Source organism: Coregonus clupeaformis, unplaced genomic scaffold (assembly GCF_020615455.1).
Source record: "Coregonus clupeaformis isolate EN_2021a unplaced genomic scaffold, ASM2061545v1 scaf1722, whole genome shotgun sequence".
NCBI lineage: Eukaryota > Metazoa > Chordata > Actinopteri > Salmoniformes > Salmonidae > Coregonus > Coregonus clupeaformis.
Window position 1 is genome coordinate 1 of NW_025535176.1, and position 23,203 is coordinate 23,203.

Consider the following 23,203-nt stretch of genomic DNA (forward strand, 5'->3'; position numbering starts at 1 on the left):
ATTGGCTGTGCTGTTTTACAGATATCTGCAGAATTCTGTCACCCTGATGCTGGAACCTTTGTTATAATAAACCTTATAACAGAGTACAGTGTGGGCGGATCTTCTTATCACTACGCATTACCAGCAAAAGCTGTTTGTTTACCACATTTAATGGGACGAGTAGTTTTAATTTTTATTATTTTGGGGCGTGTTACGCCTTTTCTTTGCATTCCATCTCTGGGCTACAAAGTGACTCCCGCCCAAGAAGCATGGTAAGGGGCAGATTCTTCACCACACACATGCTGGGTAGTTTTGTGAGTCAGAGTGTGTGCGTTCAAGATGTACCGTTAAATTACTTATGCGTGCATTTTGCTGGTTTTTTTTGCTGTGTGATAGGAATCTGCCTAAATTTTCTAAATTAGTTTGCGTTGAGAACAACGCAGAAAGGGGAGAGTTATAGACATTATTGACACTGGCACACATACTTTGGCTTGGAAAAGTGTGTGAGAGAGTGTCAGGAAAATTATGAAGAAATAAGGCCAGGAATAAATAAGTATACTTTAGGCGCCGTTAATTTAAGCAAGCCCTTGAGACCAAGGCATTCATATGATGGCCGAAACCTAGGAGAGTTGTTGACGACTTTGGTCTGTTCTAACAGTAGAGTTTGTACGACATATATTAAATTGTATGTTACCTCTTGGAATATGGTTGACGGATGTATGTCAATGTGACTTCTCATTTAATGTCGCAACTTAAGGTAGCAGAAATTTAGCAAAACGAATATAAAAGAAATAGGAATCCATATAAGCAAGCTTGCTCTGTATAAATGGATCCTGTATGTCTCTGTGTGTGTGTGTGTGTGAGATAGAGAGAATGCTGCTACATGTGTGTACGTGGAGAGGTCTCTGATTACTTCCAGATGTGTGTCGACTAAGGCACTGACTACAGTGAGCTTTACTCTTTTGTAAGGAAATATGTTAGTTAAGGTCAAACCTTATGATTCTCTATAGAAGGAGAATGTTCATTAACTATTAGAATAGCACACATGACCCTACAGGAGTGACTTTTTAAAAAGTGTATAGAGATGGTTTGTAATTGATAACAGCATAACTATCAATCTGCAAACTAGATATAAAGGATAACATAATTGGAAGTGGGATTTGTGTTCTGTGTGTTTGTGTTGTTTAGTGTTCTGTAGAGTCTGTTATTGTCTATGGGAGGAGAGACCTGGAGCAACAGCTGGTCTGTTTATAGGTCTCCATAATTTGGAAATCACAATGGTGACTGAATCATGCATGAGGATTTATGACTTTGTAGCCACCCCTGCACTGAACTACGGAGAGTCCGCTCAGCAGACAAAAAGAAAATCGAGGGGGAATTTTGCACAATGTTAAAAATCTTCTTTGAATTAACTATTGCTTGACGTAAAACTGTTTGGTTGATAATCGTTGAGTTGGTGAATGAGAGATATATTGACGGATTAAAATAATAATAATAAAATAAATGAATAAAATACAATGTTATTGAGCTATTTATACTATTCCTGAGTTAAGCTGTTTGCTTATTTCTTAGCGTAATGTGAAAGAATAGAGAGAGGAGTATAGGTATGTATATATATATAAATAATGATGAACTAAATTTGCTTGTCCTTTGTCCTTCTGTCATACGAGAGACGAGAAGGAGGAGACAGAGAGAGAGAGAGAGGAGGGGGCTGACATCAACTGACATCGAGACGTGCAACCCAGTCCAAATCAAGGCCAAGTTGTTATTATTCACAAATTCACTTCGTGACATTGATATATTGTTATATGAATATTTCGCGTTGTGACCATTTCGCAAGAGCTTGGCAACAGACTGATGAATTGATGTAATTGATAATTGCACATTACAGTTGGAATGGAATGTTTATCGAGTTGTTTGGAAATCCATTAACATTATTCTGTAAAATTAAAGTAATTAGGTACTCCTATTAAGTAATTGGGTGAGTGCTCTAGTGCGTTGCTGATTACAGATTTTTATTCTTGAATTGCTTGGAGTTGACTACTTTCCTTTACTCTTTCCTCATCGGATGTGGTAAGATTGCCACTAATCAATCATTTGGTAAAATAAAATTCACAGAATTAGTTGATTGATTTGATTAATAATTGACTGATTTGATTAGTTTATTGCATCGATTATTGATTGATGGATTTGATTAGTAATTCATTGATTGATTAGTTGATTGATTGAATTAGTTGATTTGATTTAGATGATTTGATTTGTTGATTGATTGATTGATGGTTATTAGTTGATTGATTGATTAATTTGATTTATTGATTGATTTATTTGGTTGATTGATTTATTGATTTCATTTGTTGATGCATTGATTGATTGGTTGAATTTATTGATTGTTGATTGATTGAATTAGTTGATTGATATGTTGATTTGAATTGGTTAATTGATTGATTGGATTAATTGATTAATTAAAAAAAAAAAAAAAAGGAGGGAAACAATAGGAAACACATAACATAGTCATTACAATGGGGAAAAAGGACATCAAAACTACAAAAGCAATTACTCCTCTTCATGTAGTACAGAATAGTAATCCTCTGAGTTAATGGTATAGCAAAATTATCTGAAAATGGAATAAACGCTATTCGACATTGAACAACCACAATATTGGAAGGCACTCTTAACCAGAGTATAAGATAATGCAAGTGCTTGTATCACGTATAAGACAGATCAAAAGAAGGGGAAGAAAGGAAAACTTCGTAAAGAAAGACAAAGAGAGCTGGGTGTTTTAAGCTTTTTTGAAAATGAAGGACAAAAACTGATAAAAGATACAAAAAGATAAGAGAGACAGAGGTACAGAGAAAATGGCAAAGGAGGTGAAGGTGACAGAAAAGCTAATGGCAGAAGTCAAGCACCTTTCTCATATATGATTCAGCAAAAACACCCCCACCTTATGATAGCTAAGTTTAAGGACGTTTATCCTCAGCTTCAGTGATCATTCAGGAAGGTGATTATTGCATCAGAGATGAGGATGAACGAATAATAGAGAGGACAAGAAACGACCATAGCATGAATCCAAACTCCAAAAGCAGGAACAAAACAGATGTTGGAAATCCAAGGGTAGAGGAGTCAAGGAGGATGGAAATTGATGATGATGATGATGATGATGATGATGATCAGAGTGATTCAGAAGAGATCATGGGTGGATATGACCCTGTCATCAGACAGAGGTTGGCCAGAGCGGAAAGAAGGGGTGATGGAAGTTAAAGAAGAATACAAGTGATTCGAAAGTGCTGCAGAAATGAAGATGGAGACAATTTATGAAGATTTGGAGACTAAAGGTGCTTATATTCAAGAAGATTTTATCCTCCAATGACTAACACAGAAGAAATAGAAAAGAGATATAGACCGATGCGTATCATTCCTGCATAAGGCCAATGATTTAGAAGAAGTAAAGAATCAAGAACGACTCAGGTTGTTGAGAAAGAACCTCAAGAATATGAGGATAGATATACATTGAGGCCAAGGAAAGATGGCACTAGTAAGAAAATTATGTTTGACGCCATTCCTGGAGGACAAACCTAATGAGAATTATATGTTAGATAATTTTTGAGAGCTGCCTACTCTTCAAGATGGATGCAATCCTTAGATTTCAAAGTTGGAAGAACATTTAGGGAATACAGTCTGCCATAGGAGACTTTAAGAGACTTTTGGCTAACTCCTGGGATTCCCAGGCATGGAAAGAAATTTTTCAGAGAGCTGGACTTCAGATAGAGGAACTGCTTGTGAATGATTTGAATTGTTAGGCTGAAAGAATTAGTGGAGAGCAACTGAAGGATAGTCAACCAAGTGATCCTGGACAAATTCTGATTGACCCACTAGGACAACAAGAAAATCCGAGAGCCTACGTGTCAAGAGTTCACTGAGAGAATATTACGAAATGATCCAGATGTGAGTAAAATTGAGCAGTCAATCTAGAGAGCAAAACTATAGATGGGACCAACTTACTGCAAGATAAACTGCAGAGGGATGGACTTTGGGGTATGACGAAAAGGTGTTATAAGATATATTATATCGAAGTGGATCTGTACCGGAAAAAGGAACACAACCAGAAAGAACAGGACCAAGAAATCTCAGAAAACTCAATCAAATACAACCGATGGAGAAATAAGAAGTGAGAAAAACAATAGGTTACAGAACTAGGTAAACCAGAATAAAAATCACTGAGCAGTTAACTGAAAAATGAAAATGCAATTATACCAGCCACAACAAGTGGTATAAATTGTTTAAATAAGATAGTTTTGGAAATAAAAGAACTGGGGAGGCAAAGATATAGGAGCAAGGAAGATACTGTCCTTAGGTGAACCCCTTATAAGGAGCAAGGACTTAGAGGTGCCGTAGAAGATCCGGGAAAGGAGTAGAGTAATAGGACGAAAAAAAGATCCAACAAATTGAAGTGGAAAATAAACAATGGACTATGGGAAGTGATGATGGATAGCAGAAAGGTTTATCTGTGTTCAGCTCTGAAGAGGTTGTACATCTCACGTATGTCAAATCAATTAATTATGACGAAAGAACTTGGAGTGAAGATCAGCGATTTTGAAAAGGATGATTTTTGGCTCAAGGACAAGGAGAGTCATAAGTTGCAACGGAAGACAAAATGAATATATTTGAAGTGGAAGATGAAGAATTATGGAAGAAGAGATGTTGAAAAAGTTCAAGAATGTTTGAGATATAAAGTAGGAGATATTGGATTGTGAAAATAGCCCAACCGGAAAGTTGAACTTCACCCAGGAGGCAGACCTCCTTGGAAGAATCAGTACCATTGAAAGATGAAGCAATCCAAGGGATTGAACCAGAAATTGAAGGACTTACTTCAAAAGCAAGTGTTTTGAAGACAATAGAAAAACATCCTTAGAGTAGCAAAATCAATTATTGTTTTGGAGAAAACCAGATGATCTAGTAAGCTATGGGTTAGCTTATGTTGTAAATGGAGATTAGGATAAAAATCACAAAGGAGTAGAGTTTTTGGGAACCATATTTTCTTGAATAGATTGACTATGTCATAGGCAGGTGCATAATCTGTCAGAAAAATAATGTGTGACTGTTATTTTTGGTTACATTTATATACCAAGTGGTGACACGATGTTCAACTAAGCTAAAAAGATGCTCAATCGGGTTGCAAAGTTCGGTTGTGTAAAGAAGTCATAAGCAGGTGGGAATTTCCCGATTTAATATCCTCAGAAATGGGAAGAGTTTGTGAATAACTCAGTGAAAATGGGTTTTGAAAAATTAGAGAAAAATAAAAATTTGAAAAAGTCAGATAACTGTTGGATAGAAAACTAGGGTTGAAATAACTCTAGGAAATTGGAATATCTGATTGGGGATGATTTATATTATTGTGATGAATCAAAGGGGGAAATGGAATGTGATTCATTTTATATCTAATTTTATATATCATTTTTAGTTGACATTGATATTTTAATGTGCATGTGTTGTTTTGCAAAAGATACTGTTTGGTATTTTCTTTTCTTCCAGAAGCATATGGGGAAATATGTAGAGGGACTCAAATACTCAAACATGGACAATATGAATGGACTGGAGGAAGTGGAACAAGGAAGGGAGTGGAAATGTTCCGATTCCATCATCAACGTCGCATTGGAAAGACGACACTGTGGAGGAGATGAAGTGTAGTGGACTACATTCCAGTGTTATATTCTTTCTGTATTAATTTTTGAAGAATTATGTTTTCTGTTGTTGGGTACATGTGAGGGACCTCAGATGTTTTTGTTTATTTCGATTTGAAGTTTAGGGGATATGGGGTCTGGAGGGCAAGGACAGAGAGAATCCACAGGAGGGTCCGAGTGGTCTACCAAGCCTGAAAGTGGACATTTTGATTGTATTTTGTTTGCTGGGGTTTTCATATGTATTCAATTGCATCATAGTCTTGAAATGTATTCAGTGAAGATGTGTGAATTGATCTGGGTAAGTGGTCGCCTAGGGCAGAGGGGCCGAGAGAATTTTTCCTGTCTTGACTGACTGATGGATATTTGGAATGAAAGCTGCCAGACAGGTTTTCGTCTTACACTCCCATGACAATTCATTTACACTCCGCAATGACAATTCATTTACACTCCATGACAATTCATTTAGACTCCATGACAATTCATTTACACTCCATGACAAACGTTACACTCCATGACAATTTATTTACACTCCATGACAATTTATTTTACACTCCATAATAATGTATTTACACTACATACAAAATGTGTCTATATAAACATGTGTTTAATCTCCATTAATTTTGGTTTATTGTTAAAGTTACTCAAGAGCAAGAATTGTTATTTGTCATAATCCTATTCTTTTTGTTTTCGAGACTTAATTAGTCTCGAAGGGGGGAAATATGTAGTATCTTAAGAGTCTAAGATTTTGCTGATGTGGCATAATGATGTAACTCTATTCTACAGTGCTGGAAACATCTGGAAATCATTACTTATGGAAAGATGATATGGGGAGTAAGGTAGAAAAAGACCAGGGATTGGTTTTTAGGATCACACCATATTACGTCATAAATTATATAAAATCATGTCTTGAACAATAGAAGGGAGAACAGCAAATTACTGATTGGCTGTGCTGTCTTACAGATATCTGCAGAATCTGTCAAATTCTGATGCTGGAACCTTTGTTATAATAAACCTTTATAAACAGAGTACAGTGTCGGCGGATCTTCTTATCACTACGGCATTACCAGCAAAAGCTCGGTCTTGTTTACCACAAATGACTTCTGAGTATTTTGTCATTTGAATCATACTGGGCTGAACTAAACTTTTCAAAATACTAAATACTTTCTATACCATTTTTTAAAATTGTGATTCACATTTTGCATTAATTGAAAGTCGCTCTGGATAAGAGTGTCTGCTAAATGATTACGATGTGAATGTAAATGCAAAAATTAATAATTGCAATCACTGAAAAACTCAATTTAAAGGGATTCTTCAGGATTTAGGCAGTTCCCCAGCCCTTTATCTACTTCCCCAGAGTCAGATGAGCTCATGGACACCATTTTAATGTCTCTGCATCCTGTATGAAGGAAGTTTGTAGTCGTTTTGGGAGCCAATGCCAACTAGCGTTAGCGCAATGACTGGAAGTCTATGGCATGCTAGCAGTTACTATAGACTTCATAGCGCTAATGCTAGTTAGAAACCTCCTTCAAACTGTAGAGACAAATAAATGGTTCCATTCATTCATTGATTTTTAGAACATTTTCAGGTCATTGTTTGTTTTCAGTGGAAAGTCCAAATACATTATTTTTCAGATGTTGGGGGTAAAACTGGCAAATCTATAATGTTTATTTCTGCTCCATAAAGTTGTCCTAGAATCTGTTGTTACCTTGACCTCTCCCACAGATTCCATCAGGTTACTACATTCAGACCATGACCTCTAACCTGCACCTGAACAGCTTCCTCCTGCCCATCGGTGCCATGAACGTCATCAGCATCCTACCTCTGCTGCTGCTGGCCCCTCTCATGGAGTGTGTCACCTCCTGCTACCTGTCCATGGAGAAAACACCCTTCTCCCACGCCAGAGTCATCAGTAAGCACACACACACACACGGCACACACACACACACAAACACACACAGAGAAATACACACACACACACACACACACACACACACACACACACACACACACACACACACACCCACACCCTACTGGTGTACCTGCCCCCTACTGGTGTATTAGAGACAGACAAGAGACGTTTGAACCAAATGAATGCTTCTTTCTCTTCCCAGTCTTCCTCTCTTCACACGGGTCATTCTACAGATTCTGTGACATGTCAGTGTCCCAAGATGTACTAGTGTTATAACTTGTCAGAACATTTATCAAACTACACTTAAATTACAACATTTCAAAGTTTTACATGTTTTTAATATGGAGTAGAGAATATGATTTTAAACAGAGATGAATTTCAATACTTATATGTTTGCTTTTCTTAGGAGTATTAAGAATTTCGCCTGTCCCTATTGACCATCATGCAAATGGCGTGACTCATTTTGAGTACACAGTGTTAAATAATAATGCTTTTTTTGTTAAAATTAATTGTATATGCCCCTTATTATGCATAATCCATTTTCTCAGCATAAGACATTTAATTTTCTGAGAAATTCAGGCTTTTACCCCTGTCCTTGTATTTCTTTCAACCCCGTAACGCTAACAATACCCCCCACTCACAATTAAATAATGGTTTGATCCTGTGGACATCATTTATGAGGGAAGTGACATCATACAAGTCTTCAGAGAAGCCTGGTGTGACAAGTGGTAAGCTGCTCTCTCACTTTTTATAAATATTTCATGTTTTTTAAGCACATATGGGCTTTGTCAATCTCAGGTATTCAACTCTGTTGGGGGGGAATTCATAGTTAAGATTTTACCAAGAATTGTTTTTATAGCTATGAAGTATAACAATGTATTTTGTTGAATAAGGCCATGTGGCACACTGCTAGCTGCTAGCATCCCGAATTAGCAACAGATTAGCATAAAATCTTCAACCCTATCACATTCAACCCCATCACATTTTTCAATGTTACGGGTTGAATGGCTGTTGCAGGGTTGAATAGCTGTTAAATCTTAGCAATATTTAATGTATATTGCTTAATACCAATCATATTTTCTTGTTGAATGTTTGTTGTTTACGGTTTTACAGTATCAACTAAAAGTACGAAGAATTTTTGAAAATAATAACTAAAAAAAGTGACAATTAATTTGTTCTCTCTCCTATATACATTGACATATTTAGGAGTATTATCTGCAAGTTCATGTTCATTTTACTACATAGTGATTAAAAGGATACAATATTTAGTCTTGAAGAGTAAGCAGGTCATTGACTTGACCTTGACCTACAATTTCAGATTCAACAATGGAAAAAAACAGCAGCAGAAAGGAAACACACATAGAGAGGAAGGTGAGGGACATCCGCGGCCGGTGGTCAGGTAATTCTCCTGGAAATGTAAGATCTTTAAGACACGAGGTGGTGGTGGTCATGGACACACAATCAACAGAAAATAAAGTTTTGTTGCTTTAAAGCATAATTTGGTAATGCATAAAAAGACTAGAGAATGTAAATGAAGACTAGTCTAAAAAGACATACAGTATACTGCCTTGGCAACTGGTGCGTGAGGGGTTCATGTTCACTAGCCGACTGGTTTGTACTGACATATTTAGGAGTATTATCTGCAAGTTCACGTTCATTTTACTACATAGTGATTAAAAGGATACAGTAATTAGTTTTGGAGAGTAAACTGGTCATTGACTTGACCTTGACCTACAATTTCAGATTCAACAATGGCAAAAACAGCAGCAGAAAGGCAAAGAGAGTACAGGGCAAGAAGAAATGCTGATCCAGAAGGAAGGGAAAAGTAACTCAGGAGTGAACGCATGAGATGGACAAAATATGTTTTAGCAGGAAAGAAGAAAGGAATAGGAGATCTAGATAAGAGAGGTCAAAAGATGAGGAGAAAGGGATGGAGAAAAGCGAAGGAGCGGCAAAAGCAAAGGGAAATGGCTGTTAATACTATTGCCACCTCCACAAAGTCCTGATAGAGACGTGGTGATGTCACATGAGCCCACAAGGTTAGGAAAAGATTGTGTGTGTGAGAGAGAGAGAGAGAGAGAGAGAGAGAGAGAGAGAGAGAGAGAGAGAGAGAGAGAGAGAGAGAGAGAGAGAGAGAGAGAGAGAGAGAGAGAGAGAGAAAGAGAGAGAGAGAGAGAGAGAGAGAGAGAGAGAGAGAGAGAGAGAGAGAGAGAGGAGAGAGAATAGGGGCAAAGGAGTGCATACAAATATGATTTCTGGTAACTTTGTACACTATTTCTTCAAAACTGCTTAGACATATTCACATTGTAATAGTATCCTTAACATTTATTTATACTGTTTATGAACTTACCTTGTTATGATTTGATACAATAAATAAAATTGAATTGAATTGTCTATTTGTTTGTTTTAGACAATCTGTGAAGGGGAAGAAAAAAATCAAGAAAGACAAAGACAAATTGAGAAAGCAGGTAGCTGATTTACAGAAATGTCTTGATGAAGAAAGGAGGGCCAAAGAAAAGTACAAAAAAAGGCTCCAGCGTTTAGAAAAGAAGACTTCGTAAAAATCCACAGCTGTACCAAGTGATGTCAGAAGATCTGCACTGCATCACACAGCACTCGTTGCTCAAATAAAGGAGCATTATAAAAATGCAAAAACTGAACGAGAGAAGCAAATTATATCCAGAGTAGTGGCAGGTAACATTATTAAGAAGTATAGACTGCAATCATTTTCAGAGTCTGCTTTGGGTTTTTCAAAGAAACGCTGGAAGCTCACAGGCAGTGTATCTACATTTCAAAGAAAGAAAATCTCAAACTTTGTGGACATCAAGAAGAGGGTGAGGGATTTCTTCACACGTGATGATATCAGTAGAATGACCACTGGCAAAAAGCAAACTAAAACAAAGAACAAACAGAAGATGCAGAAGAGGTTCCTCCTTGACACGTTGAAAAAATCTGCATAGGAAGTTTCTTGCAGAGAACACAGAAGAAATTTCATACTCCATGTTCCAGCCGCCTCCGGCCTTTCTGGGTGGTTTACCCTTCCCTTGCTGATCGGGACACTTGTATGTGTAAGCTTCACGAAAACCTGACCTTTGTCGCAGAGAAGCTCAAACAAATTAAGCTTATTGAATCGTCAGTGCTTGAAGATTTAGTTTAAAGTGTGTGTTGTAGTTCCTTGAATAAGCAGTGCATGTACGGTGAATGTGAACAATGCAAGAACCAAACAGTTCCAATGTCAAGCTTGTATGCTGCTGATGAAAATGTTGTCTTTCTCCAGTGGATGGTCAAAGAAAGCAAAGAAAAAAATGAGGAAGGTCAAACAGTAAAAGTCACTGTGAAGGATGAGGTAAACATGGCGCAGGAACAACTAGTACAGTTGTTTCATACGCTCCTCTTCAGGTTTTCGGAAACATCTTTTCAACATTAAACTGCAGTATGCTTACTGTCGCGAACTCAAGAAAAACATGTCTGCAGATGAGTGCCTTATCCATATTGATTTTTCAGAAAACTTCACCTGCAGATATGGGACAGAGATACAGTCTGTTCACTTTGGTTCATCTCATGAACAGGCCGTCCTCCACACAGGTGTCCTCTACGTTGGACAGAATCAGCAACCAACTTGCTTCACCACCATTTCTCCATCAAGGAATAAGGCTCCTCCTGCTATCTGGGCACACCTCAGTCCTGTGCTTGATGACCTGCAACATACCCACCCCAACATATCAACAGTACACTTCTTCAGCGATGGCCCTTGTACCCAGTACAGGCAAAAGGCAATTTCTTTCTGTTCAGCACAGAACTGGCCAAGAGGGGCTTGAGGGCAGGGTCTTGGAATTTCTTTGAAGCAGGGCATGGGAAGGGAGCACCAGATGGTGTTGGTGCAACCCTAAAAAGAACCGGCAGACAGGCTGATAAGTCAAGGATGTGACATCCCAAATGCTCATACTCTGTACAGGGTCTTAGAGGAGAACAACACTGCCATCAAGCTTTACTTCATTGAAGACGAGGCCATCGAGAAAGCCGTCCAAGGTATGCCAGCCAATTTGCCAGTAGTTCCATCCACAATGCGGATCCACCAAGTTGTTTGTGTGGCTGCAAGGCAAATTGCCTACCGTGATGTAAGCTGTATGTGCACAGTCCACAACAAGAAACTGGAATGCCAGTGTTTCAATACACAACATTTCACATTTACCCCTAAAGTTACATCAGTCGTGTCACAGAGGGAGGTTGATTGGGCAAATCCAGACATATGCGGGAAATGGTGCGTGGCCAAATATGATGACGATTTCTATCCCGGAATAATTCTAGCCACAGATGAATCCCATGTGCAGGTCAAATGCATGTGCTGTGCTGGACCAAATAGGTACTTCTGGCCACTTCTTGATGATATCCTGTGGTATCCATTTGAGGGACATCTTGGAACACATTGATCCCCCTAAACCGGTGACTTCTAGGCACATGGAAATACAGAAGGAAGTGTGGGCTAGGCTCTCTCAGTAAAAATGGTGAACAAACTGTAGGCTTACCTATAGGTTATTAATGTTAAGATGTTTGCTTAATGTTCAAACATTCAAACAACACAGACATTCCTGCCATTACTCTGGATATTTCTATGAAATCAATGAAATGTTGTAACTGTTGTTAGTTTATTAATGTGTTTTAATCTGTCTAGATTTCATCTTGATTGTTTAAACTTTAAAAGCTATGTTGACAGTAGTTTAAAATGTTAAAAAATGGCAACATGTGACCTATAGGTTATCAATGTTAAGATGTTTGCTCAATGTTCAAACAGACTCCTGCCATTATCAGATGGATATTTTTATGAAATCAATGAAATGTTGTTACTGTTATTAGTTCATTAATGTGTTTTACTCTGTCTAGCTTTCATCTAGATTCTTTAGATTTTAAAAGCTATGTTGACAGTAGGTTTAAAAATGTTTAAAATGTTTAAAAAATGGCAACATGTTAGTGATCTCAAAAGATAAAACATATGACACGTGATGCTTTTCACTCAACCCTGTTACATGATTTTCAACCCTGTTGCGGTGCATTCATCCCTGTTACGAGATTATTTTTTTACATTTTTGTATTAAATACACAAAATATAACATCAATAGTGTTTTTATTGTGTGTATTAAATCAGGGTAAATAAGGCTATTTCAATTTTGTCAGGAATTTACGCAGCATTCTTGCACATTTCTTGCGAAAATGTGGAGTTAGATTAGACATTTCTTCATCGTAAACTAGAAAGGATGGTGCTGGTCAGTTTTTCTTGATTTTCTCTTTAATTACAATATGCCATTATTTACAAGGGACATCTAAACTGTGAGATTATGCCAGAAGCTGATCTCAAGCTTATTGGAAAAATGAATAACAAAATGACTGTGACGGGGTTGAATTAAATTGGGACTTGTTTGAGAAAATAATACAGAATAATAACTTAATACTCTACATTGAGATGGGAAAAGGTATTTTCTATCAAGTACACACATTACTTTGTCACATCAAATAAAAAAAAGCTTAAGATTTTAATGTTCATTGTTTCATCCTCCTCAATCACAAAAGGCACCGAATCTGTAGAATGACCCACACACACAAACACACACAGAGAAAGACACACACACACACACACACACACACCCTACTGGTGTACCTGCCCCCTACTGGTGTATTAGAGACAGACAAGAGACGTTTGAACCAAATGAATGCTTCTTTCTCTAACAGATCTGGGACCAGGCTACAAAGAATGTGCCTAAACATTTGATTTATTTTTACAATAATGTTAAAAAAGGGGAATTTAACTAGATCATAGGCCTACTGGAAGATTGTTAATAACCCAGAAGCTCTCCATTAATAAGTCTGAAATGGTTGAAATCATCTGTATCCACTGGTAATTATTGAGATATGATTTTGTACCAATCCTGAGTGAATGTGGTCTGGACTCTGTGGAGGAGGGTCATTGTGTCAGAGACGCTGTAGAAGGACAGAGTACCTGCCCTGTGGTCCAGGTCCACTCCTACTCTGGAGGACCAGGGGACAGATATTTCTGTTTTATTAGCATTGGGCCAAACCCTACAATGGGGGGGATAGCACTCCAAAGTCCAGGACTGACTGTTACCTAGAAATGTAGACTCTGGGACCTTTCCTTTCCTGATGATCCCTTTATATGACTCGTCAAAAAGGCTGTTACTTTTTTCTTCAAAACTTGAAGCACATTTTCAATTGACTAAGTACAAAACACAAAACCACACAGTAACATTTTCACCAAACCTAATCAGTGTTTCATCTAGAAATACCTTTCATATAAAGTAAATGCCTTTCACAATGCAATGCTCACAATACTTTTCATATGATTCTCTTCTCATTTGTTTAAATACATTTGACCTTCACTTAGTCTAACTGCGCTTAATGGTTAATCACTTAACCGTTTGGTAAAACTATAGATTTTAAACTGGTTTGTCTACTATATAAGGATTTTGAGAACTACAGAAATAAAATGTGTTTGTAAAGTATAAACATCTAGATAACATGTATGATACATGATAACCATACATAATGACTGCTCATTATTGCTAATTGATTCCACATAGTGGGAACCACAATTGGTCACCATATAAAAGGATGTTTATGAACATTTCTTTCAACATGGAGCAGGATAGACAGCAAGGGAGAGGAATAAATTAAAGAGCTTGTGGACAAGGGGCCAATCAGAGAGGAGGGCATGGGCCCCATTAAAGAGGTCAGAGAGGTCAAAGAGGTGGACATGGGTCCCGTCAAATAGGTCAGAGGTCAAAGAGGTGGACTTGGGTCCCGTCAAAGAGCTGGACATCAGAGAGAGGGAGGCACAGACGGCAGGGAACTGTTGTGTCTAATGAAGTCAGGGCCATCGTTGTTGACCATGTGGTAAACAGAGGCCTTACCATGGCAGAGGCTGCCAGATTAGTTCACCCCAATCTGAAAAGATCAACTGTCAATTCAATCATAAGAACATTTTCTCCAAGAAAACCGGTAAGTCTGCTGGATATGCACTATGCTTTACCATTACATTTACAATAAATTACATGTTGTAATGCATGTAAATTCACATAACTTGTTCCAGTATTCTTCCAGTATGATCTATTTACAGTATACTCTGTTCTACCCTCAGAATTGACAGAAGACCCCATGGTGGTGGTGGTGTGCTGACCGACCAGCAGGAGTGGGCAGTGGTGGAAATGGTGAGGGCCAGGAATGACATACGTCTGTCTGAAATAAAGCAGGCCATTGAGGAGAATGATGACACCTTTGCCAATGTGGCATCCATCAGCCTACCACCAATCACCCGCCTTTTGAAGAGGCACCAGGTATCTATGGAGCACATTGACCTGGAGCCTTCTGAGAGAAACAACTGGGGGCCGAGTATGTTCAGGTACAGCACTATATAAATACACTGTATTACTGTTGCTATTAATGCACATGCTACTTCACAATATCATAATGGAACTATACTGTAAAAATAACTAACCAAAATATATTTTTAGAGGGTGATGGTGCTTGATGCTGCTGTGAACCATCACTAGTATATCTTTGTTGATGAAGCGGGCTTCAACCTGGGCCAAAACTTGGCGCCGTGGGCGGAACCCTATTTGCCAATGGGCGTCCGTCCAAGTGCCTGGACAACGCGGGGGAAACATTTCCAAGTGCAGCAGCTATCTCTGAAGATGGTGTGGTAGGACGTAGACCATTACTTGGATCCTACCACGCTGCACACCTCATTGTGTTTCTCAAGTAAGTAACACTACCTGTTCCATGATACTGAGGAAAATGACATTGAGACAGAGAACCAATTGAGAAAACATTTCAATGGTTCTGGATGACAACCAACATACATTAACAGCATACATCATGATTAATGTGAATATTTAAGATTAAAACATTGCACTTAAAAAAAATATGAATGCATTGAATTGTAATTCATAACATCTTCTGAAGATCAAATCAATCAAATCATTGTACATAAAAACAGAGCAGAATGAATCATCACATCTGGGGACCATCACCACCAGCATGACTTGTATCTATGTGGACCCTACTACAGTTTAACCAGCTCAGCTATAGACTACACCAGCATGACTAGTATCTATGTGGACCCTACTACAGTTTAACCAGCTCAGCTATAGACTACACCAGCATGACTAGTATCTATGTGGACCCTACTACAGTTTAACCAGCTCAGCAGTACCAGAGAGATGAAACCCAGGATAGAGGGGCTGAGTGAATGTGGTCTGGACTCTGTGGAGGAGGGTCATTGTGTCAGAGACACTGTAGAAGGACAGAGTACCTGCCTTGTGATCCAGGTCCACTCCTACTCTGGAGGACTGAGGGCCTGATACTTTAGTCCTAACATTATTGTGTCTGAACCTAAAACTACCTCTATAGTAGTGTAAACTCCAGGACTTGTCATTCTCTCCAAATGCACCACCTGTCCCTGTTCTGCTGATGTCTTTATATGAGACTGCTGTAACACACCACCCACTCCACTCCACCTCCCAGTAACAGCGTCCAGACAGACCCTCTCTACACAGAACCTGACAATAGTTGGTGAATCTGTCTGGATGATCAGGATATGGTTGTTCTTGGTCTGTACGTGTCACCTTTCTGTTCCCTTCAGACAGAGAGAGGAGTGTGTCTGCTGTGTTTGGGTCCAGTGTGAGCTGACAGGAATCTGGGAGAAGAGCAGAGCAGAGACCAATGAGGGGAGTTAGAACAATACGTTAAGTCAGATACTGTATCTACCCTGTCTTTGATTAGAGCACAGCAGAGATCAAATCAGAGAAATATGAGGAGTCAGATAGATACCCAGTCTTTGATTAGATCTACTATTGCTATATATTTCTAGAGGGATTGTTAGGAGTGTCAGTAAAAAGAGACTGTTAGTTACTTCAGAATAAAGAGACTCACATTGTAAGAACTGTTCTCTGGTCTTGGGCTCTGGAGGCAGTACAACATCCACTATATTCACTACATACACACAAACACATGCACAGAGAGAGGGAATGTTATCATCATACCATATTCCACATGTATATGACTAGTAGGGAACTTTCAATGGTCTAAAGTTGATGTTCTTATTATTTTCAACACACCTTTAGTGGAGGTCTTGGTCCATTCTCCTTTAAGGACGTCTTCTAGTTTCTCTCTCAGTTCAGACACAGTCTTACTCACATCTCCAAAGTACTGAAGAGGACGGACAACGATGCTGGGTAAGTCTGAAGATACACTGGTACCGGAGAGAGACTGATAACTCTGGAGACAGAGAGAGAGAGAGAACAGAACCAAATGATTGAGAGTTTCACATTGAGTTTTAGTTTCATATCACATGTATCAAGGCAGTTGAGTTACCTGGAGGAAATGGATGTGATCCTCTGTGTGTGAGAGCTGCTCCAGCTCAATGCTTCTCTTCCTCAGCTCAGCTATCTCCTGCTCCAGTTGCTCCAGGAGTCCTTCAGCTTGACTCACTTGAGCCTTCTCTTGGGCTCTGATCAGCTCCTTCACCTCAGAGCGCCTTCTCTCAATGGAGCGGATCAGCTCAGTAAAGATCTTATCACTGTCCACCACTGCTGCCTGTGCAGAGCTCTGTTAAGAGAGAGAGAGAGACTGACTTGTCTTACTTTAATGAGCCATCCTCATTACACTAACACCCCCACCCCTAAAAGCACATTGCGTGACACCACAACCTCTACACAATCACATTATCCACTACCCAACACCACAGTACAATACACCAACCAGCACCACATTCCAACCGTCCATCCAACCCCTCCTCTCCAGCCATACAGACAGCCCCCCTGAGCCCCCATACCTCCTGAAACATCTCCACACTGTTGATCATTTTGTACAACTCAAACTCAACCCTAAGGCGTCAACAGTAATGGCATTACCCTGGCAACACAGAAAAACATGATGAACAGTCTGTCATTGCAGAAAACGGACACCCCTCCCCAACTCCCATGTCAACCTGAGCCAACCAGCTATTGGTGTCCAGGGCTCCATGTAATACCCTCCACTGGAGGACCCCTGACCTTTCCAGCACTGGGAGCTTATAGAGCCTCCACCTATACCCTGCCATGCTCTCAGCCCCCACAACCCCCCTGCCACTGATGCCCCTTCACTCCCACTAAGCTCAGAGTGTTAAAAGTCAGTAAGTCCTCCAGACTCTCCTGCCAGTCCCCAGTCTCTGCTGTCACTTGCAGTGGTGGAAACGGTGGTGGCCCCTCCTCAGGCTGCTCCAGCCCCCTCCTCACTGGGTCAGGCAGAGCCTCCTGGACCTCCCCCATGACTCTCTCCAGCAGCCAGTACAGCCAGCAGCCAGTACACCCTCAAACTATTCTCCAGGGCCTGTAGGTTCTGCTCATCCCTAACCAACACAGACGTCATCAGCGTATGCTGACACTGCTATGCCTGTCCCCAACCCTATGCCTGGCTCCCAAACTCCCTGTAGCCTCCTGCGTAGCAGGCCCAGAAAGGGCTCAATAACAAGAGTGTATAGCTGCCCTGACAGAGGGCATCCCTGGTGAATGCCCCTCCCTACCCAGACTGGCCTACTGAGCCCTCCCCACACCTTGACCATACATGAAGCCCCAGCATACAGCATTTGAACAAAGGCCACAAAATGTGAGCAGAACCTGAGAACACCCAGGATCACAGAGTTATGCCCTCTATAAATCAGAGTACAACTCCGCTGCCTCATCTCCCCACAACAGAAGTTACCCACCCATCAGGCTCCCTCATCTCCACCACAACAGAAGTTACCCGCCCATCAGGCTCCCTCATCTCCCCACAACAGAAGTTACCCACCCATCAGGCTCCCTCATCTCCCCCACAACAGAAGTTACCCGCCCATCAGGCTCCCTCATCTCCCCACAACAGAAGTTACCCACCCATCAGGCTCCCTCATCTCCCCACAACAGAAGTTACCCACCCAGCAGGTTCCCTCATCTCCCCCACAACAGAAGTTACCCACCCATCAGGCTCCCTCATCTCCCCACAACAGAAGTTACCCACCCATCAGGCTCCTTATCTACTCCCACAACAGAAGTTACCCACCCATCAGGCTCCCTCATCTCCCCACAACAGAAGTTACCACCCATCAGGCTCCCTCATCTCCCCACAACAGAAGTTACCCACCCATCAGGCTCCCTTATCTACTCCACAACAGAAGTTACCCACCCATCAGGCTCCCTCATCTCCCCACAACAGAAGTTACCACCCATCAGGCTCCCTCATCTCCCCACAACAGAAGTTACCCACCCATCAGGCTCCCTCATCTCCCCACAACAGAAGTTACCCACCCATCAAGCTCCCTCATCTCCCCACAACAGAAGTTACCCACCCATCAGGCTCCTCATCTCCCCACAACAGAAGTTACCCACCCATCAGGCTCCCTCATCTCCCCACAACAGAAGTTACCCACCCATCAGGCTCCCTCATCTCCCCACATCAGAAGTTACCCACCCATCAGGCTCCATCATCTCCCCACAACAGAAGTTACCCACCCATCAGGCTCCCTCATCTCCCCCACAACAGAAGTTACCCACCCAGCAGGTTCCCTCATCTCCCCACAACAGAAGTTACCCACCCATCAGTGTCACACCCTGGCTCTGGGACTCTATTTGTTGAGCCAGGGTGTGTTCATTTCTATGTGTTCTGTTTCTATGTTGGGTGTTCTAGGTTGTTGATTTCTATGTTTGCCTGAGTGACTCCCAATCAGAGGCAACGAGTGTCAGCTGTTGGCTGGTTGTCTCTGATTGGGAGCCATATTTAACTGTCTGTTTTTCCCTTTGGTTTTGTGGGTTTTTGTTCCGTGTTCGGTCATTGTCACCGTGGACTTCACGAGTCGTTTCTTGTTTTGTTTCGTGCTTTATTAAATAAAGTAACATGTTTGTTCATCACGCTGCGCCTTGGTCTACTCCTTACCTCGACCGTGACAGAAAAACCCACCATACCAGGACCAAGCAGCGTGTCCAGGAACACACGCAGGAGGTAACGCTGGTGGATGTCCTCCTCGGCTGGGGGCAGATTACGAAGGAGGAGGCCGTCCGGTACCGAAGGCGATGAAGGGGGAGACCCAGGCAGGAGTGAGAAGCGGCGTCAACCGGGCCGTGAGTCGGACAGGCGAAAGGCACCCCCAATAATTTTTTAGGGGGGCAACGGCATGGCGACTGGGCAGCAGGAGGCTGCCACAGGGTGAATTGGGAGATTAGGAGAGAGGCCACCGGGTTTTGGGGGCCAGAAGGCAGGTTGGCGGTGCCTGGATGGAGAGCAGAGCCAACTCCCGTACTCAGGCATGGCAGCATGAGACTGGGCAGGTTCCGCGGTATGCGGAGCTGCGCACTGTGCCACGAGTGGTCCGGCATAGTCCGGTACGTCCTGTGCGAGCACCCCCGCACGTGTTGTGCGAAGGTGGGCATGCAGCCAGGACGGAGTGTGCCGGCACAGCGCTCGTGGCCTCCAGTGCCTCTCTCGGTCCCCGGATATCCTGCGCCAGTGTCACGTGCTGTTATGCCAGTACGGGTACACAGCCCTGTACGTCCTGTGCTGATGCCTCACACAGAGTGTGTGAGGGTAGGTATTCAGCCAGGACGGGTTGTGGCAGCTCTTCACTCCAGGTCTCCTATCCGTCTCCACAGCCCGGTCCGGCCTGTTCCTGCTCCACGCACCAAGCCTACGGTGTGCGTCACCAGCCCAGCCCGGCCTGTCCCTGCTCCACGCACCAAGCCTACGGTGCGCGTCGCCAGCCCGGCCCGGCCTGTTCCTGCCACTCGCACCAAGCCAGGGGTGCGAGTCGTCAGCCTGGTCCAGCCCGTTCCTGCCACTGCGCAAGCCAGGTGCGAGTCGTCAGTCGGTGAGGCCCGTTCGGCTCACGCACCAAGCCAGGGTGCGCATCGTCCCGGTCCGGCCCGTCGCTGCTCCACGCCCAAGCCAGGGTGCGAGTCGTCAGTCGGTGAGGCTGCGTTCGGCTCACGCACCAAGCCGGGAGTGCGCATCGTCAGCCGGTCCGGCCCGTTGCTGCTCCACGCCCAAGCCAGGGGTGCGAGTCGTCAGTCCGGTGAGGCCCGTTCGGCTCCACGCCCAAGCCAGGGGTGCGTGTCGTCAGCCCGGTCCGGCCCGTTGCTGCTCCACGCACGGCCAGGGGTGCGCACGTCAGCCAGGTCCGGTCCTTTCTGCCTCACGCACCAACCGCAGGTGCGCGTCGTCTGTCGGCGCAACCCGTGCCTGGGTCACCGTGCCTAACCAGGTACCGGTCAACGGCTCCAATACGGAGTTGAAGCTAACCGCTCCTGCACGTCCAGTCCAGCTCCAGCCAGCGGGGCCAGACCGGTCCAGGGGCGCTATGGGGGGTTTGTTGGAGGGTGGTGGGCAAGCCCGGAGCCAGAACCGCCGCCGAGGAGGTATGCCCACCCAGCCCTCCCCTGTTTTGCTCTTTTTGAGGCGCGGTCGCAGTCCGCGCCTTTAGGGGGGGGTACTGTCACACCCTGGCTCTGGGACTCTATTTGTTGAGCCAGGGTGTGTTCATTTCTATGTGTTCTGTTTCTATGTTGGGTGTTCTAGGTTGTTGATTTCTATGTTTGCCTGAGTGACTCCCAATCAGAGGCAACGAGTGTCAGCTGTTGGCTGGTTGTCTCTGATTGGGAGCCATATTTAACTGTCTGTTTTTCCCTTTGGTTTTGTGGGTTTTTGTTCCGTGTTCGGTCATTGTCACCGTGGACTTCACGAGTCGTTTCTTGTTTTGTTTCGTGCTTTATTAAATAAAGTAACATGTTTGTTCATCACGCTGCGCCTTGGTCTACTCCTTACCTCGACCGTGACAATCAGGCTCCCTCATCTCCCCACAACAGAAGTTACCCACCCATCAGGCTCCCTCATCTCCCCCACAACAGAAGTTACCCACCCATCAGGCTCCCTCATCTCCCCCACAACAGAAGTTATCCACCCATCAGGCTCCCTCATCTCCCCCACAACAGAAGTTACCCACCCATCAGGCTCCTTCATCTCCCCACAACAGAAGTTACACGCCCATCAGGCTCCCTCATCTCCCCACAACAGAAGTTACCCACCCATCAGGCTCCCTTATCTACTCCACAACAGAAGTTACCCACCCATCAGGCTCCCTCATCTCCCCCACAACAGAAGTTACCCACCCATCAGGCTCCCTCATCTCCCCCACAACATAAGTTACCCACCCATCAGGCTCCCTCATCTCCCCCACAACAGAAGTTACCCACCCATCAGGCTCCCTCATCTCCCCCACAACAGAAGTTACTCACCAATCAGGCTCCCTCATCTCCCCCACAACAGAAGTTACCCACCCATCAGGGCTCCCTCATCTCCCCACAACAGAAGTTGACCCACCCATCAGGCTCCCTCATCTCCCCCACAACAGAAGTTACCCACCCATCAGGCTCCCTCATCTCCCCACAACAGAAGTTACCCACCCATCAGGCTCCCTCATCTCCCCACAACAGAAGTTACCCACCCATCAGGCTCCCTCATCTCCCCACAACAGAAGTTACCCACCCATCAGGCTCCCTCATCTCCCCACAACAGAAGTTACCCGCCCATCAGACCAACGTAAACAATGGATTTTCTTGGTTTCCCCACTCTGTTTTTCCAACCCAAAAGAGCTGGGAGCATCCATCTCCCTCAACATGGAAAAACTAGCTCTTACAAGTGATCCTTTTGCTTTCATCTGAAATGAAAGCCACTAGGTCCCTGCGTAGTTCAGATAGATTATCTTGAAGCCCCACCCTATCTTGCCCCACCAGCTCAGCCTCCACCTCACTTATGAACCGCTCAAGCTCCCCCAGTACTCTCCTGGCCTCTGAAGAGGAAAAATATGTATACTGCTGACTAAAAACCTGAATCTGGGCTTTCCCTACGTCCCACCACTGACTGAGAGACTCAAACTCCCCCTTCTGCTGTTCCCACCTCTCCCAAAAGCCTTGGAAGCTTGAGCAAAAAGTGACATCTTGGAAGAGCTTTACATGGAATTTCCAATAGGACACCTGCCTGGGCCCTGGTGAAACAGAGAACTGAGCCCTGTACTAGGTGCAGACACATTTATGAAAGCAAAGATCATTGATTTGGGCTCTAACCACTAACAACCTACCCTTACACACCTCTTTTGCTACCCCTGCACTAAGATTTGTGCCATGGCTCAGCACCTGCGCCCCCTTCCACCAGACCCCCAATACACTTCATTAATCACATCACTGTGTGTCTCTTGCAAAAAAATCACGTTTAAATGTTTTTGTTTGACATATTCCCCCAGTCTCTGCCGCCGTTCATGTTAAGGAAGTCTAACCGTGAAATCTCCATAAGAGGTGGGAGGGAAATCACCACAATCAGAAACCAGTAGAGAAGCCCATAAAGCCGCCATGCCAGAAAAAACCATCCATTTAAGCAGATTCTGAAGACATGCCCTTAAGAACCCATGACCCATTTTCTCAGCCTATACCGCTTCCTGGGTGAGAGGACACTAAACCCCTCATTCTTCATCACGTGTTGTACTGACCATACAAACCTTCCAGGATCAATAAAATAAGACTCCAGCAGAACCTTCTTTTTCCCCTTTAGTCTCCATCAGGAACCTAGAAAG

At 42.9% G+C, this 23,203-nt stretch overlaps 1 pseudogene; it reads left to right on the top strand.

Moving 5' to 3' along the window:
• The first annotated feature begins 7,379 nt into the window (after window positions 1-7,379).
• LOC123487484 overlaps window positions 7,380-23,203 on the top strand; it is a 60,809-nt pseudogene continuing 44,985 nt past the window's right edge.